The sequence below is a fragment of the Bos indicus genome, chromosome 9 (genome assembly GCF_029378745.1).
Source record: "Bos indicus isolate NIAB-ARS_2022 breed Sahiwal x Tharparkar chromosome 9, NIAB-ARS_B.indTharparkar_mat_pri_1.0, whole genome shotgun sequence".
In the NCBI taxonomy this organism is placed as follows: Eukaryota; Metazoa; Chordata; class Mammalia; order Artiodactyla; family Bovidae; genus Bos; species Bos indicus.
Window position 1 is genome coordinate 26,873,838 of NC_091768.1, and position 15,160 is coordinate 26,888,997.

Here is a 15,160-nt window from a genome sequence, read left to right on the forward strand (position 1 = left end):
TACTGCTAAAGCCTAGCTTGAAGGATTTTGAGAATAACCTTAGCATGTGAAATGACGGCAACTGTACAGTAGTTTGAACATTCTTTGGTATTACCCGTCTTTGAAGTTAAAATGAAAACTGACCTTTTCCGGTCTTGTCGCTACTGCTGAGGTTTCCAAATTTGTTGACATATTGAGTGCAGCACTTTAATAGCATCATCTCTTAGGATTTGAAATGGCTCAGCTGGAATCCCATCACTTCCAATAGCTTTGTTCATAGTAATGTTTCCTAAGGCCCACTTCACACTCTAGGATGTCTAGCTATAGGTGAATGACCACACAATTGTTGTTATCTGGGTCATTAAGACCTTTTTTGTATAGTTCTTCTGTATTCTTGCCACCTCTTAGTATCTTCTGCTTCTGTTAGTCTTTTCCATTTCTGTCCTTTATTGTGACCATCTTTGCATGAAATGTTCCCTTGATATCTCCAATTTGCTTGAGAGATTCTGTAGTCTTTCCCGTTCTATTTTTTCCCTCTATTTCTTTGCATTGTTCATTTAAGATGGCCTTCTTATCTTTCCTTGCTGTTCTCTGCAACTCTGTATTCAATTATGTATATCTTTCCTGTTCTCCCTTGCCTTTCACTTCTCTTTTTCCCTCAGGTATTTGTAAGGCCTCCTCGGGCAACCACTTTGCCTTTTTGTGTTTCTTTTTGTTGGGGATGGTTTTGGTCACTGCCTCCTAGACAATGCTATGAACCTCTGTCTATAGTTCTTCAGACACTCTGTCTACCAGATCTACTCTCTTAAATCTGTCACCTCCACTGTATAATCATAAGGCATTTGATTTAGGTCATACCTGAATGGCCTAGTGCTTTTCCCTACTTTCTTCAATTTAAGCCTGAATTTTATAGCATGGAGCTCATGGTCTGATCCACAGTCAGCTCCAGGTCTTATTTTTGCTGACTCTATAGGGCTTCTCCATCTTTGGCTGAAAGAATATAACTAATCTGATTTTGGTATTGACCATTTGGTAATATTCATGTGTAGAGTCTTCTCTTGTGTTGTTGGAAGAGGGTGTTTCCTATGACTACTGTGTTCTCTTGGCAAAATTGTTAGCCTTTGCCCTGCTTCATTTTGTATCACAAAGCCAAACTTGCCTGTTACTCTAGGTATCTCTTGACTTCCTACTTTTGCATTCTAATCCCCTGTGATGAAAAGGGCATCATTTTGGGTGTTAGTTCTAGAATATCTTATAGGTCTTCATAGAACTATTCAACTTCAACTTCTTCGGCATTAATGGTTGGGGCCTAGACTTGGATTACTGTGATGTTGAATGGTTTGCCTTGGAAATGAACCAAGTTCATTCTGTTGTTTTCAAGATTACACCTAAGTACTGCATTTCACACTCTTTTTTTGACTGTGAGGGTACTCTATTTCTAAGGGATTCTTGCCCACAGTGGTAGATATAATGGTCATCTGAATTAAAGTCACCCACTCCCATCTATTTTAGTTCATTGATTCCTAAGATGTTGATGTTCACTCTTGACTCTCCTGTTTGACCAGGTGCAATTTACCTTGATTCCTAGACCTAACGTTCCAAGTTCCTATGCAGTATTGTTCTTACAGCATCAGACTTTACTTATACCATGCGACATATCCATGGCTGAATGTCGTTTCTGCTTTGGCCCAGCCTCTTCATTCTTTCTGCAGCTATTAGTATTGCGCTCTGCTCTTTCTTAGTACCATATTGGACCCCTTCTGACATGGGGGCCTCATCTTCTGGTGTCATATCTTTTTGCCTTTTCATTCTGGTGTGCTTTGCCAGTTCTTCCTCCAGTGGACCACATTTTGTCAGAACTCTCTACTATGACTCATCTGTCTTGGGTGGCCCTACAAGGCATGGCTCATAGCTTCATTGAGTTACACAAGTCCCTTCTCCATATCAAGGCTGTGATCCATGAAGGGACTGAAGGGGTAGCAAGTGCGAATAAGCCTCACTTATTTAGTCCACAGATATTCAATGACATTGACTATGTTTCAGGCACTGTAGTAAGTACGAAACAAAGTGAACAAAATGAAGTCTTTCCTCTTATATTCTTCTGGGAAATAAAAAAGAAATTAAATATTCATTATTTAGTAATTCTGCTTGAAATCCTTATATTGAGTCAGTATAGCTTGAAAGATATTAATATTCAATTGGGCATCTTTCTCCTTCAAAACCAACAAAGTACTGACCTAATGAAACAAGATCATTTAGAGTCTCTTGGTGGAATTTTTCTCTGTATTAAAAAAAAATAGTAGATAGAGGGTCATCTAAAGAAAAGCAAGCTGGGTCTGGTTAAGAATTCAGTAGGTAATGCCTTGATTAACTGCATAATTCCAAAATCTGGCCCTCTATTCTGAATAACCAGACATTTCTTGACATCTATGACTTTTTCTGCCCCGAGTGTCAATTTATAGGAACTGCCATCATATGAGATTAGAGTACTTATTTATTAATTTATAATGAGAAATACAGTTATAGAATAGTCACACTGGCATAACCCCTTTTCTGTGATCAAGCATATGGGAAATCAAATAATAATCAGAAATCCATTTTAGATTTCCACAAGAAATCACTGTATTAGACACAGGGAATATTCAAAGTGTGAATATTCAGTGCTGTTTCTCCCAGTAGGCAGAGGGGCACGAAATGCTAGCCTATCATCAGAAGGTAGCTTCATGAGCAGGAAAACAGAACAAGGGGAGTTGGATGAATAGAAGGTCTAATAGCATCAGGGTAAGATAAGCTGATGTATTCATCTCACAATGGTCTTGTTATTGACATGGAAATTACTTAAAGTGCTCCTTCTCACTTCCCACTGGATTAGGCTTGCAGGGGCCCAGCCACCATTTGTGCACTAACTCTTCTTTTTCTATTCTTCCAAGGCTGATTAATTCCAAAACTGCACATTCATGCTTTGGATATACTGAAGCATTCAAAAAGTTCCATTCCAGTCCTGCTGACATGAGAGCCACCTGCTATCTGTTAGGTGACTTTTGTATTTCTCAGCTCTTGAGCAGGTCGATTTGACAGCATAATTCCCCAAAGATTATCCTATTTCTCTCATTTTTAGAGTTGGTTCTCCCAAAAGTCAGATGTTCCTCCAGACTCTTATGCAAATAATAGATAAAAATCACATCGGTGCTCATCAGAGATACATACTTGGAAATGGTTTGAAGCCAAATTCTCTTTAAGACTTGCTTTGGGGCATTGTGATTATATCTTTCCCAGACATTTTTTTTTTAATCCATATAGTTGTAAAGTTTAAAAGTGACATTAAGAGATCATATGCTTCATAGCTTCTCTTTATAGAGGAGAGAAATTCTGCTTCAGAGATTTTTAAGCTATATAATATGTAAGTTATACACAGTGGAAAGTGAAGTTGAAGTGCACTGACTTTCTTACCTTAGGGACATTAGACTTCAAGCATTAGATTTCCTTAGAGCTTTACCCTGTCATCTTCAGGCTGATAACACCATCTTTTGAATTATTTTTATTTTTTAATATTTTTAACCACAGGATAGCTCAGCAGGTAAAGAATCTGCCTGCAATGTAGGAGACTCCAGTTTGATTCCTAGGTTGGGAAGATCCCTTGGTGAAGGGACAGGCTACCCATTCCAGTATTCATGGGCTTCTCTCATGGCTCAGATGGTAAAAAATCCACCTGCAATGTGAGAGACCTGGGTTTGATCCCAGGGTTGGGAAGATCCCCTGGAGGAGGGCATGACAACCCACTCCAGTATTCTTGCCTGTAGAATCCCCATAGACAGAGGAGCCTGATGGGCTAAAGTCCATGAGGTTGCAAAGAGTCAGACATGACTGAGCATGTAAATCATAAAACTGATGAGCACATAAAAAAACTTTAAGCTAGGCAATATTGCTGTTTGCTATATGTATGTGATTTCTTAAAATTCTGCTGTATTTTATTATTTTACCAATGATAAGGGTTTTTTTTCTATTTTAATTAATGCAAAGAAACGTTTAGTGTTTGATTCTGGATTTCTTCTTTTCTTTCTTTCTTTTTAAAAGAAAGTTTTAAAAGTTTTCACATTAAAAACTATATTCCTGTAATATAAGACCTTCTTCCATTCCAATGACGTAGATTGATTCAAGAGAAAACTTAGCACAAATTATGTAATCAAACCAAAATATCTATATATCATGAGAAGGAGGTGAATATTTAAAATTATAAACAATAATCTTAGTTGAACTTTGAGACTGGTAGTTCTAAGATGTAAGACAAAATAAAAAATACTAGTGGAAATATTCACTGCTTGTTTTTTCTGCTGTAAATGAGGCCAAAATTCAATATGCCAACATATACTCTAGAAATTAAAGTTAATAAATAATTTATTTTCTAAACTGTATTTACATTAAAACACTCAAAATCACCCCCATCCCACCTTGTGTTCTAGTCACATTATGCAGATCTCAGTAAAGAATAACAGGTCCAGTTGGTCCATAAGAAGCCCGTAAGAGAGAGCCACTTAAGGTGGTGTCTTAGCAACTCTCATTATATTATAAACATCCAGAGGAATGGAGACCAGAATTTATGTTAGTATATAGACTGTGTCTATATACAGTTTTCTATTGGTATCCATGGGGGATTGCTTCCAGGAACTTCATGGATACCAAAATCTGCAAATGCTCAAGTCCCTTATATAGTATGGCACAATGGATAGAGTGACCCTCCCTGTCCATGAGTCTCGCATCCTTGGATTCAACCAACCAAATGCAAAAAAGCATAAAATTTCAATCTATGATTAGTTGAATTTATGGGTATAAAACCTGTGGCTAGGGAGGGTCAATTGCATTTCTTTGGTTATATATACATCTACACTCATGATTGTTTCATTCTGTTCAGTCTGTCCTGTATATATAGTTGTTTGTCGGTTGCTTCATTTGCTATTATTTTCTCCCATTCTGAAGGCTGTCTTTTCACCTTGCTAATAGTTTCCTTTGATGTGCAGAAGCTTTTAAGGTTAATTAGGTCCCATTTGTTTATTTTTGCTTTTATTTCCAATATTCTGGGAGGTGGGTCATGTCGGAGAGTGTTTTGCCTATGTTCTCCTCTAGGAGTTTTATAGTTTCTGGTCTTACGTTTAGATCTTTAATCCATTTTGAGTTTATTTTTGTGTATGGTGTTAGAAAGTGGTCCAGTTTCATTCTTTTACAAGTGGTTGACCAGATTTCCCAGCACCACTTGTTAAAGAGATTGTCTTTAATCCATTGTATATTCTTGCCTCCTTTGTCAAAGATAAGGTGTCCATATCTACTCTTTTTAAAAATTCTTTGCCCATACAAGTTATTACAGAGTATTATTGAGTTCCTGTGCTGTATAGTAGGTTCTTATTAGTTGTCTATTTTATACACATATTTTATATATGTATATTATATACATATATGTATATATGTGTATATTTTAATCCCAATCTCTCAATTTATTCTCTGCCTCCTGACTTCCCGATAGGTAACCATAAGCTTGTTTTCTACATCTGTGACTCTCTTTCTTTTCTAATAGGTTCACTAGTACCATATTTTGGAGAAGGCAATGGCACCCCACTCCAGTACTCTTGCCTGGAAAATCCCATGGACGGAGGAGCCTGGTAGGCTACAGTCCATGGGGTCACGAAGAGTCGGACACGACTGAGCAACTTCCCTTTCACTTTCCACTTTCATGCATTGGAGAAGGAAATGGCAACCCACTCCAGTGTTCTTGCCTGGAGAATCCCAGGGACGGGGGAGCCTGGTGGGCTGCCATCTATGGGCTCGCACAGAGGCGGACACGACTGAAGCGACTTAGCAGGAGCAGCCGTACCGTATTTTTAGATTCCACATGGAAGTGATATCATGTTTATCTTTGATTTCACTCAGTATGACAGTCTCTAGGTCCATCCATGTTGCTGCAAATGGCATTATTTTGTTCTTTTTTATGGTTAGTAATATTCCATTGCATTTGTGTACCACATCTTCTTTATCGATCCATATTTGATGGGCGTTTAGACTGTTTCCATGCCCTGTCTATTGTAAATAGTGCTGCAATGAACATAGTAGCACATGTATTTTTTTGAATTAAGGTAAACTCTGGATATTTGGACAGCAATAGGATTGGTTGGATCATAAAGGAGGTTTGTTTTTAGTTTTTTAAGGAACTTCCACACTGTTCTCCATAGTGGCTGTACCAACTTACATTCCCACCAACAGTGTAGGAGAGTTCCCTTTTCTTCTCACCCTCTCCAACATTTATTGTTTGAAGACCTTTTGTTGATGGCCATTCTGATCAGTGTGATGTGATACCTCACTGTAGTTTTGATTTGTAATTCTCTTAATAGTCATGTTGAGCATCTTTTCATGTGCTTTTTGATCATCTCTCTGTCTTCTTTGGAAAAATGTGTATTTAGATCTGCCCATTTTGATTGTTATTTATTTAAATATTGAGCTGTATGAATATTTTTGTATATTTTGGAGATTAATCCCTTGTCAGTTGCTTGGTTTTCAAATATTTTCTCCTGTTCAGTGGTTTGTCTTTTTGTTTATGGTTCCCTTTGCTGTGAGGATTTTATTCATTTTTTAAATTTCGCCTGCATTGTGGTCAGGTTTAAAGATCTCGTGCAAGTGAAGTACCTAAAGTTGCTATCTCCTTCCCCTGCCAGTTTGAATTGAGAGAGAACAAGGTTGTGTTTGGGAGATAAGGCCCTAATGATACTCTTGTACTCTGGAAAAGTAGTATCAATCACAGTAATATTATAAGCTTATAGCAAAGGGTGTGATAATACTATATGTAAAATTAAGTCAGCTTACTAATGGAAGTGTGTGAAATTTTGGAAAAGATAGAATCACCCCATGCTATGACAAATACCAAGTCAAAACCAAAAAAACCACAGTATGAACTGAACTGAACAGTACTCATTCCAGCGCATATTTAGTTTAAATGCCCGGCATGAAAGAATGTGAAGATCAAACTCCTTTGCACATACTTGTTCATTCAATAGTCTAATCTATTTTGAGTGACTGTTACATGTTAGTTACAGAGATAAGTTCTGGATAATACAACAAAGGAATATCATCTTGTTTGTGCCCTGAGTAGCCCACAGCTTAGGAAGATGTATGAATAATTGTAATATATCGTGTTAAGTATTTGTGAGTAAAAGGTTAAATAATGTGAAAAGTTTGTTTTGGAGAGCAGGCCCCTGCCAGTACTATTAACTTCCTTTGGTGTAGGGTTGGGGGTCAGCTTCACAGAGAAGGGGAGGGGAGAGAGAATACACTGTGCTGTGTTTACTAAATGGCTAGAACTCTTCCAAGTCCTTTATATCTTGTAATTAATATAAACCTCAGACTTACCCTGTAAGCTATGTTTACTCTGACCATCCCTGTTGTAAAGTCAGGGAAGTGAGGTCACACATCTGGTAAGGGACGGCAGATGGAGAAGAAGCTTAGGCAGTCTAACCCTAGAGTCTGAACCCTCAACCACCACCCCATTTTGTCTATTTTCCATGCTTTTAGGATGTGGGTTTTGAATGATGAAGAAAGGAGCTTCCAGGTAGAGAAGCAGCTTAGACACATACATGCCAAGTTCAAAAGGGGTGTGTTAAGTTCATGGAAAAGTAAGACGTGTGGGGCCACTGGAAGAAGGGAAGGAAGCAGGAGGCTGGAGAGGACAGAACTGGAGACTCAAGTTCATCATCTTCACTTCCTCCTAAGACTCTCTGCCTGATTTTCTAGATGTATTTTTAAAGTTTCCCTATATCATGACTTCTAAGGGGCTGGCAACTGAATAAGTTTTAGAGAAGTATTCTATTAAACAATTTCTAACATTTGGAGATGCTATGATTTCTCTTCATCTCGTATTCTTTCAAAACATTCTATAAAGCCATTGTAGGGTGAATAATGAAAGAATAAAGTAAAACTGACTTAGCCTCAAGTTCTATAATGATTATTTTGACTCTTTTCTCTTTTTACTTTTTTTCTGTCTAAAAATGGTCATAAGAGGATTTTTGCCTTCTCCTGGAGCTGTGAGAAACAGGATTTTCCTTCATCAAATCTTTGAAATTGAGGAGAAATACTGGTCAGGTAACAAGGAACATTGTTTGCATTTCAGACAAGTGAAATGAGAGGTGGCATTCTGGTTTCCTCCTCGAGCAATTCCTATGTTCACATTGAGGTTTCCAAGCTCTTAAACCACAAATACAGTCCAAACCAGAGTTTCCCCAACCAAACCACAGGAACAAATAAGAGAGAGCTGATTTTTAGCCTTTATGAGAATACACAGAGATTGACAAATCTTCATGGACATATGTATTTCCTTGCTGAATGCTGTAAACACCATCTAGCCAGGTGACAGCAAGGGGAAGAATTATAGTCTCCGGGCACCTGACTGTGGCCAGCTGTGCCGCCTAGTGACCATCTTGACCTTCTTGGTCAGCTTTTTTCATTTCCCAAAGTGAGGTCAGAAACCATCAGCCGTAAGGTGGCATGTAAGACACAAACTATTTTATTAGTCAGTTGCCATGTTTTAAAAGATATTTTGAATTGTTTACCAGCATTTTAAAATCAGAAGTTTCTACATAAACATGGGAATGGTTAGCTTCCTTGGAAAACTTGGGAGATTTGACACCATTGGGTTCTGGCCACCGCCTCCTTTAGTAAGGGCACACTCACACCACCGTCCTCCTTCATGGCCAGCTTAGTTCTAGGAGATCTTTGAATATCTTCTGTTGCTTCTGAAACTTCAGATGGTTATACCTCCCTCCCCTCAATGTATTACCATTTATCATCTCCATCTTGTTGAAGGGGAAGATAAAGAATACAGTTTAGTTCAGTTCATGAAACATTTACTGAGTGCCACCTCTATGCCTAAAACTTTGGCCACCTGATGCAAAGAACTGACTCATTAGAAAAGACCCTGATGCTGGGAAAGATCGAAGGCAGGAGGAGAAGGGGACAACAGAGGATGAGATGGTTGGATGGCAACACCGACTTGATGGACATGAGTTTGAGCAAGCTCCAGGAGTTGGTGATGGATAGGGAAGCCTGGCATGCTGTAGTCCTTGGGGTTGCAAAGAGCTGGACACGACTGAGCGACTGAACTGAGGTCTATGCCAATAATAGGTTTAGCACTGAGGATAGGGGGAAATCAACATGGGTAAAATGCAGTCTTTACCCTTAGAGAGCTTTTGGACTAATTGAAGAAGAAAAACAGACAACATTGACAAGAGATCATGCTCAAGCTAAAAAGTCTGATTCATTTGAAAATGAAACCATATTTGCTATCATGGTCAGTGTCCTCTTTAGCTTATGCTTGTGAGAAAGGCATCTATATCTATATCTTACATATATCTTATGTAAAGGCATAAACATCTGTTTATTCATACAGACACACACATGTGCATGCATGTGTGCATAGCAAAGATTGTTTTGCAATCAAATGGTACAATAATGAAGCTGAAGATCATGGATGTATGGTAAAATCATACTTTCCATTAAAGTCTTGGTTTCTTGGTCATGTCTGACTCTGCAACACCATGGACTGTAGCCAACCAGGCTCCCCTGTCCATGGAATTCTCCGGGCAAGAGTACTGGAGTGGGTAGCCATTCTCTTCTCCAGAGGATCTTCCTGACCCAGGGATTGGACTCAGGTCTCCTGCATTATAGGCAGATTCTTTACCATCTGAGCCACCAGGGAATATCAACATTTAAGGCGAGCAGCTGTGTCTGACTCTGTGCGACCCCATGGTCCTCAGCCCGCCAGGCTCCTCTGTCCATGGGATTTCCCAGGCAAGAATACTGGAGTGGGTTGCCATTTCCTTCTGCAGAGGATCTTGCCAGGGGTTGAACCCAGGTCACCTGCGTTGCAGGCAGATTCTTTACTGCTGAACTACCAGGGAAAGTTAGTTTCATATGTGGCTTAATAGAAACCAAACAAACCTTAATTTTGTGAAATAATCCCCTAGAATTTTCAATTGATTAAATGTTTTAGGTTGTAAAAGTCTTGAGTTGTTATTATATGTCACTTATAGTAAATATTCATAATTTAGTGATAGTTTTTTCTTCAAAAGATCCCTTGATGATTTAAGTATTGAATATTTCATTCAAATCTGTGTCTTTTGCTCCCAATATTAGATAAGCCTTTTTTTTTTTTTTAGATATAGTGTGCTAGGTTTTTGGGGGGTGGAGGAGGGGATATATTTGCTTTTCAATGTTGTATTTCTGCTGTACAGTGAAGACATTTACATCCTCTCCCTCTTGGACCTCCATCCCACTCTCTCATTTCATCCGTCTAGTTTACAGAGCACTGAGCTGAGCTCCCTGTGCTCTACAGCAGGTTCCCATTAGCTATCTGTTTTACACATGGCATTGCACATATGGCAATTCCTATCACCCAGTTCATCCCACCCCCACCCCAAATCCCAGTGTTCATATGTCTGTTCCCTCCTGCGACTCTATTCCTGCCCTGCAAATAGGTTCTTCTATACCATTTTTCTAGATTCCACATACATGCATTAATATATATTTGTTTTTCTCTTTCTGAATTATTTCACATTGTATGACAGACTCTAGGTTCATCCCTGTCTCTACAAATGATCTAATTTCGTTCCTTTTTATGGCTGAGTAATATCCCACTGTATATGTACCATGTCTTCTTTATCCGTTCATCTATTGATGGACATTTAGCTTGTTTCCACGTCCTGGCTATTGTAAAGAGTGTTGCAGTGAACTTTGTGGTGCAAGTATCTTTTGGAATTATGGTTTTTCTCAGGGTTTGCTCCCAGTAGTGGGATTGCTGGGTCATGTGGTAGTTCTGTTTTTAGTTTTTTAAGGAGCTTTCATATTGTTCTCCATAGTGGCTCTATCAATTTACATTCCCACTAATAGTGTAGGAGGGTTCCCTTTTGTCCGCACTTCCTACAGCATTTATTGTTTGTAGATTTTTTGATGATGGCCATTCTGACCGGTGTGCGGTGATGCCTCATTGTAGTTTTGATTTGTATTTGTCTAATAATGAGTGATGTTGAGCATCTGTCCATGTGTTTGCTGGCCATGTGTATGTCGTCTTTGGAGAAATATTTATTTAAGTCTTCCACTCATTGTTTTGATTGAGTTTTTTGTTTTTTAATATTGAGCTGTATTTGCTATTTGTATAGTTTGGAGATAAACCCCTTGTCAGTTGCATCATTTGCAAATATTTTCTTCCCTCCTGTAGAGTGTCTTTTTGTTTATGGTTTCCTTTGCTGTGCAATAGCTATTAAGTTTAATTAGGTCCCCTTTTTTTTTTTTTTAATTTCTATTACTCTGGGAGGAATATCCAAAAAGATGTTGCTACTATTTATACCAAAGGGGGTTCTGCCTGTTTTCCTCTACGAGTTTTATAGTATCTGGTCTTACATTTAAGTATTAATCCATTTTGAGTTTTTTTTGTGTGTGGTGTTAGGGAGTGTTCTAATTTTATTCTTTTACATGCAGCTGTCCAGTTATACCAGCACCACTTATTGAAGAGACTTCTTTTCTCCACTGTATGTTCTTATATCCTTTGTCATAGATTAGATGACCATAGGTGCATGTGTTTATCTCTGGGCTTTCTGTCCTGCTCCATTGACCTGTATTTCTTTTTTAGTGCCAGTACCACACTATCTTGGATATTATAGCTTTGTATTAATGTTATAGTCTGAAATCAGGGAGCCTGACTCCTCCAGCTCTGTTGTTGTTGTTGTTTTTTCTTTCTCAAGATTGCTTTAGCCACTCAGAGCCCTTTGTTTCATACAAAGTGTAAATTTTTTTGTTCTAATTCTGTTAAAAATGACATTGGTAAAAAGTTATAGTTTTAAATATCTACACTGTTGAAGACCATAGCACTCAGATAGTACTAACTAAACGTAAAAAGCAGGTAGAGATGTGATTTTGCACTCATTCAAACTTTCGCTTCTGCTCTTTTCCTCTGTTTAAAAATCAAAACAAAACTCTCCTTTGGACAGAAAATGAGGTTGAGGTTGGCATGAAATTAAAAAATAATAATAAAGCAGGAATCTTATGGGAAAAGTCAGTCCTGGAATGCTCTCTGCTTTTCTTTGGTCTGAAATCAAGGTGTTTCCAAGAAATAGAATGTTTATGAACATAGAGTTGTAGGAGGTTAGGAGAGGTACTTGGAGAAGGCAATGGCACCCCACTCCAGTACTTTTGCCTGGAACATCCCATGGACGCAGGAGCCTGGTAGGCTGTAGTCCATGGGGTCGCTAAGAGTCGGACACGACTGAGCCTCTTCCCTTTCACTTTTCACTTTCATGCATTGGAGAAGGAAATGGCAACCCACTCCAGTGTTCTTGCCTGGAGAATCCCAGGGACAGGGGAGCCTGGTGGACTTCCATCTACGGGGTCGCACAGAGTTGGACACGACTGAAGTGACTTAGCAGCAGCAGCAGCAGGAGAGGTACTACCACTTTGGGAAGATTTCAAATAGAGGCCAAATGGAAATTTGAATCTGTATGATAAAAAAAAAAATAGCACCAACCTAACCTGAGATTTTTACTTTTAAAAATTCCTTCCTAGCGTCCAAACTTTTACCTTTCAAGAGGTTGTATAGCCCCAAAGAGGTCATCACAGGAAAAGATGTGGACCCTAGGAGGAGTGCTCAGAAACAAAACCATTGGAGGCACAGTTTGCCTGGCACTTTCTGCTATGACAGCTCTTCTAAAAAGGCTGTCTTCTGTTCTGTTTATCTTTAGAGGGATTCAGAACAAATATCATCAGCAAACAAACATTTTTAAAGGAAATCACATTGCATAATACAAAGTTGTTTTGTTTGCTTTAGATAGATATGGTAACCTGTTCCAAATTCATGAAATAGAGGGTTCCTCAAAATAACATTCTAAGAAAGGTGATTTAGAACTGTATTTGTTCATGATTTTACATGGAAAAATTTAAGCTAAAAAAATCTTTGGGGAGATAACCTCTATGATATTCCCCATAATACAATGAAATTCTGTGTATTCTTTCTTTAATTAATTTTGGCACGCTTCATTATTTTGGCAGCCAACATCAATTTTCCTCCCCTCTGACTTCTTGTAGTTTGAATTATTAAGGGAAAATGTGCTTAATTACATTCAATTTAGCACTTTGTGGTACATAGTCGTCTCTAATTGTGCTCTGAATCTTGCCTTCCATCAAGGTTGCATGCTCCAGAGGAAGGAAATATGTCATGTACTTTGTCTCTTTTAAATTAGCTAATGCCATTTTTAAATAATACCTAGCAAACAGTAAGGACTCAATAAACACTGGTTAATCATACCTCTCAAAGCTCCCTAAGTATATACTACCAAACTTCTCAGAGTCTCAGGGACTAAAATTAACAACAAGCAGTCCATAAGTTGCTTGTCAGTATTTCGAATTATTTCAAAAACATTCTCTTTTATTTTCCAAGTCATAAAACAAAGATTGAACTTCATTGTTAAAAATATTGTTACAGAGCCACACAGAGCAGGGGTTGTTATTCTCATTTGTACCGTGAAAGGGTTTCTTTATATGTCGGATTCACTCCTAAGCCCAGTGTGACAAGTTAAGAAAAAGTCCAAGTTTTGCTTCTCCTCTGTTCATTCATTTGACAAATATTAATGGGTGTCTTCCCAGTACAAGACATTCTGCTAGGAGCTATTCAGGATACAATGATGAATCAGCAGAGATCTTGCCCTCAAGTCTTATGATGCTTTGTTGTAAGGAATACTGTCAAAGCCAGGTGAAAAGGCCACTGAGACCAGAGCCCTGAAATCTGTAACTGACAGATTTCTTACAGCATTACATGCAAATGAATAAAGTAACCAGGAGAGCAGATTTCATTTTTCAACTCAAGTAGATAAAATGCTTAGAGGAGCACCTTTGAGTTGGGGAAAGGAGTACCTAGTCATTTTCCATTTTTGTTAACATTTATTAAAAACATATTTCTTTTTCTAGTGGAGATAATGAAGAAAAATGATCAAACATGGAGAGAGAAATCTAGTGATGATCCACTTATTTCCTATCAAAAGAGAAAGAAGGGAAAGACATAGAAGGAGAACTGAAAAGGAAGAGGAGGGACAGAGCCACTGGAAAAGAAATAATTTTAGAAAGCCTGAAAATGCTTTAATTCCACCTGAATTTATGGATAAAATGCTAAATGGTGAAGAGTTCTGACGCTTTTTAAGATTACATATAAGCCAAGAAAAGGGCTAAAATGAAATGAAGAATTAGTTGCTCAGTCACATCCAACTCTTTGCAACCCTATGGACTGTAGCCCTCCAGCCTCCTCAGTCCGTGGGATTCTCCAGGCAAGAATACTGGAGTGGGTAGCCATGCCCTGCTCCAAGGAAAGGGCTAAGAAGAAAGCAATTCAGGATACATGACATAATTTTAGTATTTGTATTTAATACAAATCAGTGATTCTCAAAAGGTAGTGTGACTGTGAATCCTGTACAAATTTGGTCAAGATTTCAGGTTCTCAGGCCTTTTCCTAGAGTTTCTGATTCAGTGGATCCGAGGTGCAGTCTGGAAATCATCTACTGGTCCTCAGCTATGAGAAGGACAAGAAATATGGCTCATATCTTTGCTCTGGTCTAGCCCTCTGGTCTAGCCTGGAGAAAGCTGTCTTGATCCTCAAAGAAAACTGTGTTTTATACTCTGCTTATAGCTCAGAGCTATGACCGTGACACTGCTGTCCTCCAATGACATCAGTACCCAAATAGCTGAGACTTTTGGGGAGGAGACTAAGCCCCGGTGAAGTTAAAGTTTTGTGACGCTATCTCTGGAGACCAGCATTGCCGAGAACCATCTTGGATTGATCCTGTTGAGTATAGTTAAAGGGAAACAATTATATTCGTTTTAATGTGACTTTAACCTAGAGTCATCATCACATATCTTGGTTTTCTCAGGGTGGTCTGTATAGCCCTGTTGGCCCATTTTCTTGTCCCTTTCACTCTCAAAGTGTACTGTAAGGACAGTAAAATATATGGTCACCTTATGTAAATATAATGAACAGAAAGGAAGAGGGAACTGAAATTGTGAAGACCCAAATTTGTAGAATAACTCAGTAAGGAATAGTAAATTTTGATGCACTTCTCTTAATCAAATATTCTATAATTTTATAGGCTTAATCATTTTGACCTGACATATA

The 15,160-nt window shown here is 38.4% G+C and overlaps 1 protein-coding gene across 1 annotated transcript in view; it reads right to left on the bottom strand.

Moving 5' to 3' along the window:
- The window catches only part of NKAIN2 (sodium/potassium transporting ATPase interacting 2), a 1,176,020-nt gene that overhangs the window by 216,627 nt on the left and 944,233 nt on the right, over positions 1–15,160 (bottom strand). The gene's annotated exons all lie outside the window — the stretch shown is intronic.